This window comes from Eurosta solidaginis, chromosome 3 (genome assembly GCF_040869045.1).
Source record: "Eurosta solidaginis isolate ZX-2024a chromosome 3, ASM4086904v1, whole genome shotgun sequence".
Taxonomy (NCBI): Eukaryota; Metazoa; Arthropoda; class Insecta; order Diptera; family Tephritidae; genus Eurosta; species Eurosta solidaginis.
Window position 1 is genome coordinate 60,716,216 of NC_090321.1, and position 19,266 is coordinate 60,735,481.

General features: G+C 39.5%; 1 long non-coding RNA gene across 1 annotated transcript; it reads right to left on the reverse strand.

Moving 5' to 3' along the window:
* Positions 1–255: 255 nt before the first annotated feature.
* On the reverse strand, positions 256–17,862 carry LOC137246398 (uncharacterized). The gene is made up of 3 exons (XR_010951469.1): positions 17,597–17,862; positions 3,052–3,260; positions 256–796 (listed from the first exon to the last, which is right to left on the reverse strand). It is a non-coding gene; the product is annotated as an uncharacterized lncRNA (long non-coding RNA).
* Positions 17,863–19,266: the final 1,404 nt, after the last annotated feature.

The window sequence follows — 19,266 nt, forward strand, 5'->3', positions numbered from 1 at the left end:
ACATTTCAAAAATTTTCCAGAAACCTTTCTTTCAGGGCAGAGCCATGGCTGGCTCTTAAAAACCACGCCGAACTCCACACAATAGTTAAGAGGAGCTCGCTTGACGCTACTTTGCTATCCAACAGCATTGCGATTACGTCTTCCTTTTGCTTTGCGTACAATATATACTCCGCTTTTTTGGAGGGCATATATATGCGTAGTCCCCTCCAATCGCGTGTTGGTATATTACCATTATACTGCAAGAGGTTCAGCGCATGCTCCGAGTTTACCACACATGACATTCAGCCCATTGGAAGTTTGGAATAACTCCGTTTACCTATTTCAAGATGCTAATATTCTTCAGCTTTATTAACTTAACTCCATTGTACATTCTGACCACGACGTTAAGCAAATTTCTTTCTTCAGACCTCCCAGTTACGATATTTTAACGAATTTAGTGAAACTCCGCTTATTTTACACCTTCTGCAAACGTTCGAATCGCGAAATTGTCGAATAAATAACTCCAATATTCAGTAATGCAAAATGGTCTTTATTAGATTACTTTGAGCTTAGTACAATTATACTTCACTTCGCAACTGATAGCGTGTTTAAATCATACTGCTTACTGACTACTCAGCTTTCGCTGCTTTTATACTCTCTGTTGCCTCGTTCACCCATTTCTCCTAAGGTCTAGTATCTTCGCGAACTTCATACTTGGTTACCAGCCATATATGTAGATGTATATTTGTAGTTTATAGCCATATGCGTGTGTATATGTGAGTACTACTTCGGCCGATAGTGAGTATCTCTCTGTTGCCTTGTATGTACATGTGTAAATGATGATTGATTAGTTTACGTACATACAAGTGGCTGGTTAGTATCGGATTAGGGATGCTAGTATCACTTAGTGATGTGAATATTCGTCACAATATATATATGCCTTGAGGAGTACCTGCTATCTATTAACACCACAATTAGGAACTCAAGAACAGCTTCGCTGCTTCAATCATCTTCCGGTTGAAACCCGGAGTTGCACTGTTTTCTCCTTTAGACTTTATATCTATACCGTAGTCTCTTTGTAACCTCTCTTTAGCTTATTAATCTCTCCTTGGCAGCTGTAGAGTTCTAGTTAACCCTCTCATCAATAACAAGCTGCCTATTAATTGAAACGAATATGTATATGTTCTTGGACTGATGTTGGGTTACAGAACTGCCTGGAACAGCTTATTGTAAGCCAAAACGTAGGCAAAAAATCGGTTATTTCAAGGTGGTCTTAAGTCTTACGTAGTAACTTATCCTATGCTTCCTTTATATAAGAAATATTCAAGTATAGGTTAGGTTGAACTGGCCGGTCCATGAGGACCCTCACATAGACTGAACGAGTACGTAGTGTTACCAGAAGTTTGTTTTAACAACCAAACTGCAAAACCCTATCAAAAACCAGGACCTATGTTATGAAATAACTCTGTATCCATGTCAAATACTAGAAGCTTTCTACGACTTAAGCCACTTGCTGCTTCTAGATCTGACAACTGTATCACTCCTAATAGACGGAGCCTTACCGTGGCAAGCGCAGGGCACTAGCACAAAACGTGATCGATCGTTCCGTCCTCCAACCCGCACTTCTTACATCAGCTATCACTGGTCAAGCCTAATTTAAAGGCATGTGAGGCCAGAGGACAGCGCCCAGTCAGAATACCCGTCATGAGTCTACAGTCCTCTATTTTTAATGATAGAAACAACTTTGTTAGTCTAAGGTTTCGACACTTTAAAGCCCCGCGCTTGAAGCCACACCTTTCCCGCTTGGTCGATCATGTGCACCCCTCGCCATCTCTTAATCTCGCCCAATCTAACTGGGACGTCTATGGAGCAAGCTTCAATGGATGCGCCTTTTCAGCTAGTTCATCTGCTTTTTCATTCCCATCTATTCCCATATGCCTTGGGACCCAATATGGATGTATGCTTCTCCCTGTCTCGATTGTTTCCAGAGACTGCAAGAGTGTAACTCTAACACACTTTTAGATGCTGTGCCATGCGCGATTATTGCCTTAATTTCTGCTTGGCTGTCAATATAAAAGTTAACACGGCTGCAGTTTAACCTATTTTCTTCCGGTGTTTCTAATGCTTTGGTTACGGCTAGTACTTCCGCTTGGAAAACGCTACAGTGATCTGGCAGCTTGTAAGATCCTTTTTTCCGGATCAGCACAGTATATCGCAGCCCCTTCTTCTTCCACTACTTTGGAACCATCTGTGCACATATGTATCGCCTCGTCCGTCATTTGAGCACCCTTTCGCAAACCACCCACCTCTATTGGGGCTTTAATATCTCCCTCGAAGCGCAGATAGGGAATCAGGTAGTCTGTTCGTCCTGTAATTGACGTAAATAACTGTTTAAGTAGCCTACTACTATGGCTGTATGGTTGGCGCTCAAGCTGCCCCCAGGCACTGAGCCTGGCTGCAGTTGTTAACGCTATGTTCTTTGCTACCAGGACTACAGGTGGAATGTGCAGAATGGCATACAGTGCAGCCGGCGGGGTTGTTTTGAGGGCTCGCGTAAGGCTAAGCATTGATAGCCTACATACCCCCTCTAATTTTTTGTGGTAGGTTGTTTTTTGTGTGGCTTTCCACCAAGCAAGAACTCCATAGTATAGAATAGGGTTTAGAATCGCTATAAAACCCCAATTAAAAAGAGAGGGCGATAAACCCCACTTCCCCATCATTCTTTTACATGCATAAAGTGCCGTTGAGGCCTTCCTCACCCTCTCCTCCACGTTGAGCTTCCATGACAGCTTACTGTCTAGGATGATTCCTAGATATTTTGTGCAAGGTTTCTCCTGTACCCCTCCTAACTTAAGCCTGCTCCAATTTGGGACTTTGTACATCTTTGTAAACAAGAACATATCCGTCTTCTCCGCGTTGACTGTCAACCCGACAAGGCAAGTATAATTGCAACAAAAATATAAATTTGGAGCGTTTTTTTGATGTTATAGTGCCCTATTTTAAATGCGAGTCCCAAAACAAAAGTTATGTGGAATAGTGTCAATGGCGGTCAAGAAGAAGAAGCAGAACTACCTCTCTATATTTGTATCATGGGTTATTTTGTTTTCAGCAGACGCAGCAGTACCAAATCCAAAGACCGGGTTTAGGTTCACAGTCTCCCTGGAATAAGTGAATGGTGGATAATACCTCCGCAAAGAACTACTCCTGAAAAATTTTGAACGATCTGCGAGTTTTTGGGGCAAAAACCCCGGATCTTTCCGGAATTGCCAAAATGTTGATTTCTGTAAATAAATACAAATAAAAGATTTCCTAAATATAATTTTTTTAAATAGAAAAATTAAGCTTTTTAACGTAAGAACACCGGCGCGCCGCCCACGCCGCCGCCGATAAAGTGATCGGCGTAAACTTCTAATACATATGTACACATACTTAAAATCAGGCATGCTTAACCAACGAAACGATATCATTTCGTTACGATAATCAATGTTAATAAACGAAACGAAGTCATTTCGTTTCGTTTATTAACGTTAAGATCGTCAAATTAACGAAATGATTTCGTTTCGTTTTCTGTCATATCAAAACGAAATCAAATCGTTTATGTTGATTATTAATTTCAAACTATGCTGGCAAAGCTGATTGATGGCGGAGTCATTAAAGGTGAAAGCATTATCCAAATTGATTGCAACTTTTCTCATGAATTTTGACAGTACGAACATTTCTCAGAGTATTTTTGACATTACCACCAACGAATTACACAAACAAATTACATAGAGTTTGTGTGTGTATGTGCGCTCGTTGTTGCCACCTTACGGCTTCACCATGGCTATAGCATTGCCAGCACAATTCAAACATAAAGTATCACGTTTTCGTTAACGTTTTTAACGTTAACGAAAGCTTTTCGTTTCGGTTAAAAACGAGATACAATTTATCTTGATAATTTCTTTATCGATAATATTTCGAAGTGTTTCAACGGAAACGGTGGAAATTTTTTGATAAACGATTAGCTTAACGTTAAGGTGCATCCCTGCTTAAAATTTTCAGTCTTCTTTGTTGATGGCTTTATTGGTAAACAAGATAAATTGTTCTTGAAAATTTTCAAAGTTTGGGCGCAAAAATGTTTTGTAAAAGGAGAACGTTCTTTCTACATCAACACTGGTGATTGGGGCGTACATGAAGCAAGATAATTCGTGGGGGTCATAACTACTTTCGTTACAGCTGTCACTTGAGTCCATTTGGTCACTTGAACTTAGCACACCGGACATTACCTTAAGTTCCTGGAACCCAGCATTTTTTTTGCAGAACGCTGTTCAATTTCTCCCTTATCTTTTCACTAAGTTCACCTTGCCCCCTTCAATAGTTTTAAAAGCAGCCTCCACAATATGCAATTGTTCAGCCAACGAGTTTTTCCCTTCCAATTTAGTTATAATATCTGGCAAGAAGCTGTACTTTGAATTAATTTAGGCTAAATGTGCTTCAATAGCCATTGCCTTTTTTGCCTTCAATATAGAAGAAGCGTCGCCATAATTTAGATCTTTAAGAAAGGTTTGAAACTAGTTAAAATTTTCGCAATAATATTTTGCTGCCTCTAACCAGGTCCCCCATCTTGTTAATATTGGCTGTGGCGGAAGAGCGATATTTGGGAAACATGTTTTTAAACGCTTCCACACGTAAAGCAGATTTTAAAAATATTTTCTTTCCATTAGATTTTAAGTCGTCCACATCACTAAAACGGGTTCTAGCATCTCCGGCCACTCGATGCATTGCATGTGCCAAACAAGTAAAGTGCAGTAATTTTGGATAAAATACCTTCAGCGCTTTTGCTGACTTTTCCATATATGGAGCTGCGTCAGTGACATATAAAGAATTTTCGACTTTTCGAAGTCAGGGCCAATAATTGCATGGAATCATCAAATGCTCTTGCAATTGTGGAGTGATTTGTGCGTTTTAGACAAACAACGTTTAATAAAAAAAATTTGGAGCTCACATCTTTGTCTGGATGTAATATTCCCACTAAAATGTTTGCTACGAAACGGCCTTGTATGTCAGTCGTTTCAACAATTTATACTGACCAAAAAGTGGTTCTTCAATTGCCCTTTGATTTCTTCAATTTGCGATAAATAGATATCATGGAGATAGTTTTTTCTCAAAGTTGACTCAGAAGGAATTGCTTCCGTGGTGTATTTTTTGAAAAACTTGATTAAATGCTGGTTTGTTAACTTCCATAATGGGATATCAGCTACAATAAATGACTCGCAAAGCCCCATGTAAAACTTGTTCTTATTGCCCACGTAATTTTTAAGCAGGCATTGAGACGTTTTTTCATCTTGACTTCTAGAAAGCTCTACGTGCTTCTGGCTCCGCATGTGCTGATCAACTTGAAACTTTTTTGCACAGCTAACTCTTTTATTGCAAATTTTGCAAAATAAAGTTCCTCCATCGGTTTCGAATATCTCTTTATATTCGTTCACATATTTTGAAAGAGTTCCAGCCAAAGTAGTTTTAGTTGTAGCCATTTTTAAAAAATTTCTGAATTCTGAATTCGAATCGCCGAACATAAAATATTTATACCAGTGACACTGGCCGTGAGCAACGTTTAAATTCAAATATAAAAGTATATATGTACACACATATGTACAAATCGTACAGGTGTAGGCAGAAACATATAGTTCGCTCTCATTCTCGCTACCCTTATTGTAATACACACAGACTGTAGTATAGACTAACTATATACACATACGCATTGGCAAATGCATTATTGGTCTAAAAACATATGTTCGATAAGGTTGCCAACTAATCTTGAAATGTATTTAACTGAAATTCACCAAATACTAAAAAATATGCAACAAAATATACCTTTATGAAAAAATATGCAAATATATGCATTAAAGACAAAATATGCAAAAATATGCACTAACAAATCAATGCCATTTTTACACTTATTTCTTGATTCGAAAAATCGTATATTCTTAAGTTCCTGTGACTTACCAAAAAAAAATGCAACTGCATAGAAATCCTGGCTCTATTTATGAGAAATAAAAATATAAATTGAAAATTTGTTTAGTTCCATAATTCCTAGTCTAGCGCAAACTAGAATTCATTTAAAAGTCGTTTGGAAGTTTTCCCCTGTTCTGTATGTATTTTCAATACATATATCTCTATCGAAAAGCCAGGCCTTGAATATGTAATCAGAGCCGTTAACCCCATGTACGAATTTTTTGAATCGATTTCCTTCAGACCCACGTGGCTCTTACTGGGCACTTTGCGTCAGCTCCATTCTGAATACTTAATATCTGAGAAATATTTGGCATAGATACATTTCCGAAGTAAAACAACGCTACCGAATCTTGGCTTTTTTCACCAGTCAGTCGAACTCAACACGTACATATGTGACGTATAGTGTGATGTGGTGAAAATCCAAGTCAAAGCAAGTTTGCTCGCACAGTTCACAACGAAAAAACACACGCACAGCATTTTTTGGAAAAAATTTTACTATATTTAAACAATTTTGCTCATATTAGAAAGGAATCAAGTATTTTGTTTTTGATGCAGAACGAAGGAAAATGTTACAAAGTTTTAGTGCAAAGAAGAAATATTCCAATCGATCCATCCGTTTTTGATATAGATTTGTAAACAAAAATTTTATGATTGTTTACTACATTTTAGCAACTTGCCACGCCCTATTATAGAAATTATTTTGAATATATCCATCTCATATAGCTAAGCTTTCAAATGCAAAAAACCGTTTTAGAATGGGACCGTTCTGTGTGAACTTATGGTATTTCAACGGTATTTAGCTACTTTGTGTTATAAGATTTATAGATGTTCTTAAATCGACGCAGGCTACTTAAACAAGATCAAATAGCTTCATATTATTTGGCATTGTTGCGACATGGATTTTCAATCAGCCAATCAATTTGTCACATGATTGACTAATAACAACTGCTTTATATGTAACTACAAAACATTTTGTACGATCGATATACAAGCTTATCTAGAGATTCTAGAAGTGCTGAAGCACATTTGTTAATAAATAAATACGTGGTGAAAATAATGTTATATAAGAACATATTTACTCAAAAATCTAAAAAAAACATCTAGAGCAATAAATTTAAATTATCTTTCAGTTAGAAAAAAACATTGAATTTGATTGCTTATTTTGAATTTCTTGGTATCCGGCCAATGTTTTTAAAGTGCTTGGAACTTATGACTTGAAAAACTAGGTACAAAACGTCACTAACTTCGCGGACAAAGAAGAAACTGTCAACTGAGTTGGCTTGTCCTTAATTGAATGACAAACGCCAAATAGGAAACGTATCAGTCATCGCTTATCTCATACTTTGCCAATTTGACGTACGTCAAAGTACGCGTCTGTTAAGGATTGGTGTGTAAAATGATGCAATGCTAAAATTTGACAAATTATTATTTTTTTGATAATGAAATCTACAATTTTATTGCTAAATTGGTAGGTATTTACGTCAATCTTTATGTGTCTCACTTTACGCCACGTATATACCTACTTAGGTGCTGTATCAGGGGAAAATGGCGTATGTCGTGCAGATGACGGATTGTATCTGCTGAGCCCATTACGGGCAGAATACCAAACGGAAAAAGACAAAAGTTTCGCAGATAAGTGAATAAATTGTCAATTCTCGATTATCTAGTCGGTTTTTCTGATTTAGCTGATGGTGTTACTCAACGTCATTTTGCACAGCCGGCAAACCAAATTCAGACGTAGCGGCTTATAAGCAGCTCCTTTTCGTACTGTCGAAGGCGGTTTTAAAATCGACGAAGAGGTGATGTATGTCTTTTTTTTCCGGATATTTTTCATGATTTCGCGTATATTGAAAATGTGGTCGATGGAGATTTATACGGTCTGAAGCCACACTAATAAAACTCTAGCAGGCGATTCACGGTGGGCTTCAATCTTACGCATAACACGCTTGACAGGACCTTATATGCGATACTAGGAAGGCTGATGCCGCGTTAGTTGCCGCAATTTGCAGGATTTCCTTCTTGTGGACTGGGCAAAGAACACTTAGATTCCAGCCGTCGGACATGCACTTATTTGACCATATTTTGCATAGAATTTGCGGCAAGCGCCTCACAAACTCCTCGCCGCAGTATTTGAATAACTCCTCAGGCAATTTATCAGCACCCGCGGCCTTGTTTTTACTTCCTTTATATTAGGTCGGTTGAATGTTTGTCCGCTTTTCATACAAATCTTGCGATCGATATTTAAGTAAGTTCTCATTGAGCTACAAACATGAAACCTCAGAGACAGGTTTAGACACCGTGACAAATGAACAAAAGGAAAAAATGCGTTAGGTGGCGCACGGATCGAAATAATAAGATGAGAATTTGAAAATTTTCAAACCAGCTCTTAAGTAACTTCTCTATCAACTAGAGATTTGAAATTTCAAACTTAATTCAGAGGTCGGTGACAGCCGATGACACAATACAAAAAGATTCGTTAGGGGAAGCACGGACTGAGATATTTAGAAAAATTGTACGAAACGGAGGGAATTTTGGGATTGATTTTTATGTAATTTCTCATTGAGCTACAACTATAAAACTTCACAGATAGGATAAGACGCCGCGATAATTTAACAAAAGGGAAAAAAATTCCGTTAGGTGGCGCACGGCCCGAAATATTTAGATAAGAATTTGGAAATTTGGTGTTTTAAGATCGATTTTAAAGTAACTTCTCATTGAGCTACAAACATGAAACCTCAGAAACAGGTTAAGAGACGTGACAAAGGAACAAAAGGAGAAAAAATTAGATAATAATTTGGAAATTTTAAACCGGGTTTTAAGTAACTTCTCGATGAGCTAGAGGCTAAAAACACAATACAAAAAGTATCGCTAGGCGGCGCACGGACTGAGATATTTAGAAAAATTAAAGGAACGGAGGGAATTTTAGGATTGATTTTTATGTGAGTTCTCACTGAGCTACTGTGAGGACCCCAAAGTCGAGGACTTTGTATCCTCACAACATACACATATCCATACATTTTTCTAAAGAAGATACGTTTTGAAATAACTTGGAGTTTATATTTGAATTTACCACTTATACATTTTTTTATGAAATATACATATGTATACCTTTATGAATTATACTCTAAATACATATATTCGGTTGTACGTTGAATTGATAATTATTAAATTGAAGAGCAAATTACACTTGCGCACTTTTGCACGCAAGCCAAATATTTACATTTTCGCAAACATAAACTTTGAATATAGGATCACCCTAACATGCATTAAATATTTGGAAAGTAGATACGCACAAAACATAAAAATGCAGCGGTCGATCAACCCTTTGCACACTCAAAATCCAATGTACCCAGTTACAAATACAACATACATAATAACTTAAGTGAACGGAGATCAGCAGCAAGTCGTCAAAATAAGCGCCGCTACTAAAAGAGATTTCGTTATACATATTTACGCACTAGCATACAACACACCAACGCACGCCATACAACAGAAGGCAGAAGCATTGGGCAAAGCAAAACACAATATTAGAATCAGGTGACCACAAACAAATATACAAACACACAATATATAAACCAAAGCCTGGAAAGCACAGTATGAGCAAGTACAAAGGCATTGTATTTCAATAAGGAGCATTATGGTGCATGGAAATTCATGGGAAGGAAATATTTACCGGAATAACAGTTGTTTTATATTGTTAATACCATTAGTTCAAAGTTGTTATTATAAAATAACCGTTTGCCTGCGTGCAAAAATTAGTATATAAGGGCGACGAGTTCGCATTGAAATTCAGAGATTAGGAGACAGGCATACGAGTCGGTAGGCTTTATCACTACCGACCAAGAGTACACCTGAAGGCTTTTTCACTTCATTTGTACTTAGAGTATACTCGTCTGGAGGCTTTATCACTCCATTCGTTCGCAGAGGTTGGCCGAGGGCTTTATCACCTCCGTCACCTCTTATAGAGCAAGGAAATCAGCCTAGGAGTAGAAAAGTAGAATTTTGTTGAATAAATAATTTTTATAACGTTTTGTATCGAACAAAACAGAGTTATTATTTCAGAAGGACCGTTAGAAACTTCTACTTCCAGGAACCCTGGACGGACTGAGATCAACCCCGGCAAGTCAAGGAAAAGTCCGTCACATTTTGGCGCCCGAGCAGGTTAAACAAATCAAATTTTAAAATATACTTTCAGAGCATCAGAAACGAAGAGGGAAACAAGATCCACACACTTCTGGGTTAATACGACGAGGATATAAAGCAAAACAATGGTAAAGGTATCGTGGGTATACTATCTCACTCGAGAGGATCTGGTAGCCTACAGCACGGAATTTGGGCTAGAGGATGGCGGAACGGTTGACGAGCTAAGAAAACGATTGGCGGCATTCATCCAAGAGGAGAAGGATAACGAGAATTTACGGGATCGATTCACAGAGTTGGCGATTCGGCACGCGCGGCTAACAAATCCACAAGCGTCAAAGACAAGCAACGAACTAAATTCACCAAGAAATGATAAACAGGCAAATGGTGCACCCAATCAATTGGAGGTCGGACAACCGCCGGTACATTTTATTCAGCAGCCTGGTATGTACGCAACGACAAATGATATTCAACAGCCTGGCACATATGCAACGACCATGGACAGAGTAAGGAAGTGGGGATTAAAGTACGACGGAGGCAAAGATCCCCTAGGATTCATCGAAAGAGTGGAGGAGCTAGCAGATGGGTATGAAATCAACCGCAACACAATTCCAAAAGCGCTGCCGGAGTTATTGAAGGACAAAGCATTGGTATGGTACAGGAATAACAACCGGCATTGGCAGGAGTGGGACGCCTTCAAGAAGGACTTCCTGAAGTTCTTCCTAAGCTCCCGATACTTAGAGCAATTGGAAGATGAAATTCGTATGCGCGTACAACGACAAGGTGAGCTATTTAAAGATTATGTCTTGGCACTACAAGGAATCATGCGTCACGCGGGCTACACCGAGGAGCAGAAACTAACCCGCATATACAGAAACTCGCGCAGAGAGTACCAACTATACATAAAGCGAAGCGAGGTCAGCAATCTTGAGGAGCTGGTAAGTTTAGCTCAAGACTATGAAAATATTATTCCTGACAGGGAACCAATGCGACCAACCACAAGGCCATTCGTACCACGGCGGCAAGAAGGTCAGTACCAGTGTCTCCAGGCAGAACAAAGACAGGAAGAGCGAGTAGAAATCCAACAACAGCAGAGGTCAGAGCCACAACAAGAATATGTAGATACAAGAACGGCCTGCAGACGATGCGGAAGAGGTGGTCACTTCTCATACGGGTGCCGAGGCATAAGAAGAGAATTTTGCTGGATTTGTGGTAAGATAGGCGTGCTCACTCGTGATTGTTGTAGGAAGCCACAGGGAAACGACCAGAGACCACATTGGAACCGAGGGATGGGGTCTTCGGAAGTGCAACCTCGGAGAAGTTAAGCATGTTCAAATACACAAACGGCCGCATATTGGTAACAGCGTATGTGAACGGAGAAGAAGCAGTAGCAGCGATTGACACGGGAGCGACGAGGAGCTTTATAAGTGATGCAATGGCGAGAAGATTAAAAACTGGCAAATTCAAGGAAGTAAAGACGCGAATAAGAATGGGCGATGGCAGAGCAATAATAATCAAAGAAGCGGTAGATGCAGAATTAAGAATGGGTGGTAAAGTACAGAGGAACGAGATGCTAATCCTACCGGGACTGGGCGACGAGGTGGTAATTGGCACGGACTATCTGGCGAAGGTAAACTTGGAGATGAGATGTGGTGGTAAAGAAATAACGTTGAGAGTAGACGAAGGGAAGCAAGAGGTAGTGACATGTACAACTATGGTCGAAACGAATAGCGAAGATTTCAGGGAACACGACCCAATGGCGGCGATAGCAACTAGCAAGACAGAGGATTCGGTGAGTAAATTTCTGAGCCAAGAATTACAGGTGTTCGCAAACATATCAGGAGTATCCAACGTGGCCACACACAAAATAGTTATGAGAGACGACCGTCCAATTAAGCAAAGGTACTATCCGAAGAATCCGAAAATGCAAGAAATTATCAACAAGGAAGTCGACGAGCTGATCGAAAAAGGTTGCATCGAACCGTCGAATAGCCCGCACAGCGCACCCATAGTTTTGGCAAAGAAGAAGAATGGAAAATGGAGACTCTGCGTAGATTACCGCCAACTAAACGCAAGATCAGTACCAGACGCATACCCCTTACCACGTATACAACATATCTTGGACAAATTAAGAAGCGCGAGATTTATTAGTAGCCTCGACTTGAAAAATGGATATTGGCAAATACCTATGGAAGCAAGCAGCAAGCAATACACCGCATTCACAGTACCTGGGCGTGGACTATACCAATGGAGGGTGATGCCATTTGGCTTGCACTCAGCTCCAGCAACTTTTCAGAGAGCACTTGATCGTGTCATAGGACCAGAACTGGAGCCATACGCGTTTGCATACCTCGACGATATTATCATTACAAGCAAAACATTGGAAGAGCACATTACACATTTAACAGAAGTATTTCGAAGGCTGCATAGAACGAACCTGAGGATAAACCCGGAAAAATGTGATTTTTTTAAGAAAAGGTTAAAATATCTAGGTCATGTCGTTAGCGAGGAAGGCATCCATACCGACCCAGACAAGATAGCAGCCATCAAAGAACTGCAACCACCGAAGAATATACGAGAGTTACGACGTTTTCTAGGAGTCGTGTCATGGTATAGAAGATTCGTGCCGGATTTTTCACAAGTATCACACCCGTTAACATCTATGCTTAAGAAAGGTAGTAAGTGGAGGTGGTCTGAAGAGCAACAATCAGCATTCGAAGCACTCAAGGCAGCACTGACGCAGGCACCGGTACTCGCTTGTCCAGATTTTTCGAGGAAGTTTAGTTTACAGACGGATGCAAGTGATTTTGGTCTTGGTGCAGTACTTACGCAAGGTTCAGGCGACGAAGAGCGAGTAATAGCATACGCAAGCCGCAGGTTAAACAAGGCAGAGATGAACTACTCACCAACAGAAAAGGAGTGTTTGGCAATAGTGTGGGCAATACGAAAAATGAGGCCGTACGTAGAAGGATACACGTTTACAGTAATAACAGATCACCTAGCGTTGAAATGGTTGAATGCGATAGAGAGTCCGACTGGTCGGATTGCGAGATGGGCGCTGGAACTACAGCAATACTCATTTGACGTACAGTACCGAAAAGGAAAGTTGAACGTTGTGGCAGATGCATTATCAAGACAACCGATGGACGAGCAGTTGGGTACGTTGACGATGGATGACGGTAAAGCCGAGTGTAAGTGGCTTAAAGCAAAGATGGAAGATGTAAGAAAGGCCCCGGAGAAATTCCCAGAGTACGTTATCGAGGAAGGAAAGTTGTACAGACGCATAGGAAGTCAGGTGGATGGCGAAGATGCAGTGCCATGGAAGCTGTGTGTCCCGACTTCACAGCGACGCAGAGTGCTAGAGGAGATTCACGACACACCGAGCGCAGGGCATATGGGCATCCGAAAATCGATAGCAAGAGCAACAACACGTTACTATTGGCCAGGAATGTTCAGGGATGTAAGAAAGTACGTACAGCAATGTCACACATGTCAAATTTACAAACCGAGTCAACAGCCAGCCGCAGGTAAGATGCTAACGAAGATTGCAGAGGAGCCTTGGGCAACAGTCTGTGCAGACTTTGTTGGTCCAATGCCACGATCGAAGCATGGAAACACAATGGCACTAGTATTCTTAGACAAATTTTCAAAATGGGTAGAAGTAATACCAATCAGAAAGGCAACGACAGAATGTTTAATAAGAGGATTTCGAGAGAGGATTTTGGCACGGTTCGGCGTCCCAAAAGTTGTTATTACGGACAACGGAGCACAGTTTATCAGCAGACGTTTTAAGAGATTTTTAGAGGAACTTGGCGTGAAACACCAATTAACGGCACCGTACACACCGCAGGAGAACCCGACAGAGAGGGCAAACAGGAACATCAAGAGGATGATAGCACAATTTACGGGAAAAGAGCAGAAGACATGGGATGAGTTGTTACCAGAGATAACGCTGGCATTGAATACAAGTGTATGTGAATCGACAGGTTACAGTCCAGCATACATAGTACAAGGGAGGGAACCGAGAATCCCCAACAGCCTTTACGATGAGCAGACATTTGGTACAGGTGAGAAATTAGCGAACCCAGGAGAGAAGTCAACGAGGATGAAAGAAATATTCGAGATGGTACGACGGAAGCAAGAGAGAGCATCTATAGAGCAAGCGAAGTATTACAATTTAAGAAGAAGGCAATGGCGACCGGTGATAGGCGACCTAGTGCTGGTAAAGGAGCATCAGCTATCAAAAGCGGTAGATAACTTTACAGCCAAACTAGCGCCAAGGTACAGTGGACCTCACCGGGTAATGAACTTTGTGTCACCAGTGATCGTAGAGCTAGACAAAGTCTTCAGAGGAAGGAGGAGGACAGCCCACCTAAGTGAGCTGAAAGCATACCACGCAGCCGACGCCGCCGACAACAACGAATCCAGGAAGCAAAGTCATAAAGAGAGATACAAAAAGGACGCTAGTGAAGATCAAACCGCGTCAACACCGTCCAATCGAACAGCAAACAACAAGCCAGAGGTACAACAACAGAAAAATAACAGCGAGGTAGCCATTTGCGGTACGCTCACACGAGTCAGCGAAGAGACCGAGAGACAACACGGAGAGAACCAAGGTACAAGTCAACAGCTGATAGCATACAGAGACGGTCAAGTACAAAACATTGCGGAGAATCAGGTACGAATATTTCCAGAAAATAAATTACAGATCGCCAGAGAACCGGCGCATGGAACAAGATTACACCTGGGAAGGCAGTTCGCTATGGCAGCCTTAAACGAACACACACCCCGAGACAACTGCGGAATTACAGACTATTTTGTAAGATTCTACTTCAATCCGGATGAAATCGGTAGTAACGGACATGCCCAACCGAGACATTGTCAAATTATACACGAAGAAATTTCATATCAAGAAGTACCCGGAAGTCGGATCAACCAATAAAAACTCGGTAAACTCTAACCACAATTACATAAATATCCCGTAAATATACTCTTTAACTATGCGTATGATATACCACGTTTTTTTTTAATCCACCATACACGGTGGGAACACCCTGAGGAAAATCCACCAGTTTTTCATTTATTTTATAGACTGGCATCACACATACCGTCGACGGGAAGGGCAGCGAAACGCCAACCAACGACGACAGCAGAATAATAAGCCGTAAGGCCAGCGGGGTCAACGGCAGCTTCAACGACAAAAACAGCGACATATTGAGCCTGATGGCCAGCGACTGCAGCGACGACGAACAGCATGGGCAAACACCACTTCCGCGTACGGATCACGCGCACCGACCTGGTGACGGTGAGTCTCATTGCGGAAGGTGAGGGGGGAGTGTGAGGACCCCAAAGTCGAGGACTTTGTATCCTCACAACATACACATATCCATACATTTTTCTAAAGAAGATACGTTTTGAAATAACTTGGAGTTTATATTTGAATTTACCACTTATACATTTTTTATGAAATATACATATGTATACCTTTATGAATTATACTCTAAATACATATATTCGGTTGTACGTTGAATTGATAATTATTAAATTGAAGAGCAAATTACACTTGCGCACTTTTGCACGCAAGCCAAATATTTACATTTTCGCAAACATAAACTTTGAATATAGGATCACCCTAACATGCATTAAATATTTGGAAAGTAGATACGCACAAAACATAAAAATGCAGCGGTCGATCAACCCTTTGCACACTCAAAATCCAATGTACCCAGTTACAAATACAACATACATAATAACTTAAGTGAACGGAGATCAGCAGCAAGTCGTCAAAATAAGCGCCGCTACTAAAAGAGATTTCGTTATACATATTTACGCACTAGCATACAACACACCAACGCACGCCATACAACAGAAGGCAGAAGCATTGGGCAAAGCAAAACACAATATTAGAATCAGGTGACCACAAACAAATATACAAACACACAATATATAAACCAAAGCCTGGAAAGCACAGTATGAGCAAGTACAAAGGCATTGTATTTCAATAAGGAGCATTATGGTGCATGGAAATTCATGGGAAGGAAATATTTACCGGAATAACAGTTGTTTTATATTGTTAATACCATTAGTTCAAAGTTGTTATTATAAAATAACCGTTTGCCTGCGTGCAAAAATTAGTATATAAGGGCGACGAGTTCGCATTGAAATTCAGAGATTAGGAGACAGGCATACGAGTCGGTAGGCTTTATCACTACCGACCAAGAGTACACCTGAAGGCTTTTTCACTTCATTTGTACTTAGAGTATACTCGTCTGGAGGCTTTATCACTCCATTCGTTCGCAGAGGTTGGCCGAGGGCTTTATCACCTCCGTCACCTCTTATAGAGCAAGGAAATCAGCCTAGGAGTAGAAAAGTAGAATTTTGTTGAATAAATAATTTTTATAACGTTTTGTATCGAACAAAACAGAGTTATTATTTCAGAAGGACCGTTAGAAACTTCTACTTCCAGGAACCCTGGACGGACTGAGATCAACCCCGGCAAGTCAAGGAAAAGTCCGTCACACTACAAGCGTAACACTTAACAGATAGGTTAAGACACCGAAAGAATGTAAGAAAAGGAGAAAATAAAAATCAAATAAAAAAGTGTTAAGCACTTCGTTTATAAAATGGACAAAAATCAGCCAAAATTGTATCCTTATATAAAGACATATTCTTGCTAAGATTTGATTTTAAAATTTTGACATAGAAATTGCAAAAATATTATTAAAAATATAAAGGTGGAGCGCAATTGACTGACTAATATTATCTCCTTTCCTACACACTTTCCAATCCAAGTAATGGGCGCTCCACTTTTATATTTGTACTTCTCAAAAATATTTTTGCAATTTCTATATCAAAATTTAAAAATCAAAGTTTAGCAAGAATATGTCTTTATATAAGGAGACATTTTTCGCTGATTTTTGTCCATTTATATAAAGGAAGTGCTTAAAATGTTTTTATTTTATTTTTATTTCTTTTTAATCGGGTAAGAGCTATTGTTACTTCGTCATAGTCAGGTGGCGGAACATTTATTTCACCAGCATCGATTGCGGGCTCGGGTTCATCATCTTCCCTGGGCGTTTCAGCGCTCTCTCTATTTAGGAGCACAGAGAAGTGTTCCCCACCATAATCCAAGCACCCTTTGGACATCGGTTACCAGTTCGATGGTCTTGTTTTTTTTCAGGTGGCCAGCAGCTCAAGCACCTCGCCCTCACGCATTTCTGCCGCTGCTTTATTCTTCCTGTAAAGGCACCTCGATTCTTTCTTCTTATTGCATTCGCTTTTAACATAGCCCTGTAGGCAGCGTGCTTTCTTAAAATGTAAGCTTTGAAATGTCATTTGAAATTTGACCCCATTTACCGTTCACAAAACACAACCTCCAACATTGAACAGAAATAAACTTGTTGCCGACGTTTCACTTCACAGTTGTGTGTTCTAAGATTGCCCGTTTAAAATAACATATTTTCCGCCATTATTTATTTCTTACCTCGTTTTCCTTTCGCATTTCCTCACCATACACATGTTCTAATACTTCAACCCGCGCTATAAAATTTCCGCGTAATTGTCGAGTGTTTTTCGTTTGGCACTCGAGGAAGGACTTTGTTTCCATTTATTTGATGACATATATTCTTTTATAAGCATTTAATGGTTATATTATAAATTTGTAAAAAGAGAAAATAAAATGCGGTTATTGTATGCTTTGCTTATGACTCAGACGTTTTATATAGTATGAGTACAAAGAGTGTTTTGTTTGTTCTAGAAGCGTAGATACGTAATACCGTAATACTCGTAATGTACTCGGATTTATGAATATACTCGCATACCTACTTTGGGTGTATTGTAAATAAGTGATGGGATTATCTGAGGAATTTTATTAAGTGGGTGTGTTTATTGGTAACATAAAAATAAAATTAAATAAATCAAATATGAATGTGTGTGAGATGTTAATAAATAAATAAAATTAGTGAGCAATAGAATTGTATAATCTCAGAATATATTAATTGTACGGACATATTGTTTGCAATTAAACAAAATAAATTAATTAATTCAGGGGCCGAAACTGTTATTGCTTTTATAATATAATTCCTTGCAAAACTATTAATTTTGGACTTTTAATATATTTGGATCAAGATAAAAATTATTTTCTGATTTTTATTTTTTGAGTCCGATAGAACTAGTTAAACTCGGACTTTTAAAAATAAAAGTTCGGAAATAAAAGTTAAATCCGGACTTTTATTTTTTAAGGCCAAAATAAAAGTCCTGCTTGATAACAAAGAAACGGGTTATCCGAAACAAAAAATTTTTTTAATTCGGATTCTTTGCTATCAATCCGAACTTTTATGTTGGCCTTAAAAAATAAAAGTCCGGATTTAACTTTTATTTATGATTTATCTTATAAGATGAAGGACGTCATCGAAGTTGCCGCTACTTAGAATACCCACTCCCTCATCAAGAACACGCATGGTCCTTATTCTCGAAGGGCCACCTTGTCTATTGTTGCTATTGTTAGTAGCCGTTCAGTTAGAAGAGCACTCGCCTGGCCGTTTGCCAGTAAATCTACTTATCTACACCATTTACAGTTGTAAATGAGAAAACGTCACTTGTAAATAAGAACAGGCAATTGTAATTGAGAAACCTACTTACATATGGAAATGAGAACAGTTACTTGTAAATGAGAAAGCGGCAGTTAGAAATAAGATTTGGTAATTGCAAATTAGATAAGTCAATTGTAAATTAGAATGCGTGAAATGTAAAAACGAAAGCGTAATATGAAAATGAGAATAGTCGATTGTAAATCGCGAAAGCGTCACTTAGTTATAAGAAGAGTCATTTGTAAATGAGAGAGCTTCAAATGAAAACCAATAAGCGTAATTTGTATTTAAGAATAGTTAGTTGTAAATGAAAACCCGTTAGGTATAAATACGAAAGCTTACTTACTTACTTAATTGGCGCTTAACCGTCTAAACGGTTATGGCCGTCCAACAAGGTGCCCCAGTCACTCCTTCGCTCCGCCAACCGGCGCCAATTGGTCACGGCAAGGGAGTTTAAATCGTTTTTCACCTGGTCCTTCCAACGGAGTGGGGGCCGCCTCTACCTCTGCTTTCATAGGCGGGTTCCGATAGAAACACTTTCTTGGCCGGAGCATCATCTTTCATT